The following is a 1,739-nucleotide window of genomic DNA, read 5'->3' on the forward strand; positions in this document are numbered from 1 at the left end:
GGGCTCAAGTGATCCTCCTGCCTCAGCCTCCCAAGTAGCTGGGACTACAGGCATGCACCACCATGTCCAGCTAATTTTATATGTGTATATATTTTAGTTGTCCAGCTAATTTCTTTCTATTTTTATAGTAGAGACGGGGTCTCACTCTTGCTCAGGCTGGTCTCGAACTCCTGAGCTCAAACGATCCTCCCGCCTCGGCCTCCCAGAGTGCTAGGATGTCAGTGCTCTATCTTAGCTCACACTACTTACCATACTGTTTTGAAAGTACCTTACTGTCGCCCTCTCCTGAATTAGCTAACTTCTAGAGGCCAGGAAAAAAAAAAAGGCTGCTTCGAAGGTCAATAAAAATTCAAATCCTGCACTTCTTAATCCTCGGCATAAGAACCAGTAACTCTTAAAAGTTAGACGTCATTTATCATTAAATGGATTAACAATATAATCAAATCATCTTGCATCACTGGCAAGCTTTCATGGTACAGTTTTAATGAACCGACTTTTTCTTAAGCAGGATTAGGCTACACGGGAAAAAACAGCACTGTATTTTTAACCTCAAAAAAAAAAAATCTCTTCCGCCAAAAAGCCTACTCCCCAGGTGATACTGTAAACTCGTCCTGGCAAAATTTCACATCTAATCTAAAAGGCAAAACGAGCCCACTGGCGCCCACTAACACATTTCCCAACCACAGAGATTGGTCACCAGCGCTGAGACACCACCAGCTGTCTATGACCTAGCCTCCAATGCGGCTGAGTCCTTTCCTCTCTCTCCCAAACTTCCGTGATGGACATCACCTCGGCTCTCCTCCAAGACTGCTTGGAAGCAGGGACTTCTGCTCCTAACCCCAGCCCGCAACTTCGCCCTCAACCACGGGGTAGAAGTTAGGACCACAGTCTACTAATCCCCGCGCCAGGAAAGACAGCACCCTCCCAACTCCAGGACGTTTCTGTCCCCCAAGACCCAAGCGAGATCGCGAAGTCCCGGCGCCCCTGCCACGGACAGCTGGATTGAGTCGGAGCCTCCAATCCAGACTGGTTCTGGTGGGGCCCTGGGCACTACCCGACCGGCCGCAACCACAGGTGTCCCTTCGGACTCTGCACTGGACGGCGAGGTGGGAGCTGGCAGAGGGGAACCATCCCGGGAGGGTGGACGGGTGGCAGGAGGCGGCCAGGAAATGACAAGCGTCAGTCCGTCGGAGTTCGGCCGGGCCGTGGAGAACTTGGCGACGAGTGTCTAAAACGGGGAGGCTGAGCACTAAGAGGATTAAGGGGGCCGGAGACGGCCTAGGGCAGGTAGGGCCGCGCTGCCGGGGCCCGGGAGTGGGACTGGGGACCGCAGGACGCACAGACGCGAAACGGCCCCGGCTGGGTGGACGGCACGGACTAGCGACCCCACAGCCCCCCGCCCAGACGCCGACGCCGCCCCGCCCTCGGAGCTGAGAACGGCGCCGCCCTCGGCCCCCCTCCGTCTGCTCCGTACCTCGCCTGCGGCTCCACTGGCGTCGGGACCGCCGACCTCCCCGCGTCGCTTGAGTAGGTCTGGGCTTGGCCAGTCCACTCCCGCCTCACGCCCGCCCTCCCTCTCACGCCCCGCCCCCGGCGCCGCCGGAGCACGTACGTCACGCACGCGCACGGCGTCATTTCCGGAGCCTTCGGCCCTTGAGGGAGGGTGTCGGCGGGTTCAAAGAGGTGGAGCTGGATGGGTGCGGCCTTGACGTCGGAGGGTTAAGGGAGGAGAGTAACCT

General features: G+C 57.2%; 1 protein-coding gene across 3 annotated transcripts in view; it reads right to left on the minus strand.

Moving 5' to 3' along the window:
• The window catches only part of RABGEF1 (RAB guanine nucleotide exchange factor (GEF) 1), a 79,523-nt gene extending 78,027 nt beyond the window's left edge, over positions 1-1,496 (minus strand). For 2 of the 3 annotated variants that reach the window (XM_012640357.1, XM_012640353.1), the window contains exon 1: positions 1,475-1,496. The gene's annotated coding sequence lies outside the window, so the exon portion shown is untranslated. The remainder of the gene's footprint in view (positions 1-1,474) is intronic. The other variant, XM_012640356.1, reaches the window with a different exon arrangement.
• Between the last annotated feature and the right edge of the window lie 243 nt (positions 1,497-1,739).

Source organism: Propithecus coquereli, unplaced genomic scaffold, assembly GCF_000956105.1.
Source record: "Propithecus coquereli isolate 6110/MARCELLA unplaced genomic scaffold, Pcoq_1.0 Scaffold150, whole genome shotgun sequence".
Taxonomy (NCBI): domain Eukaryota; kingdom Metazoa; phylum Chordata; class Mammalia; order Primates; family Indriidae; genus Propithecus; species Propithecus coquereli.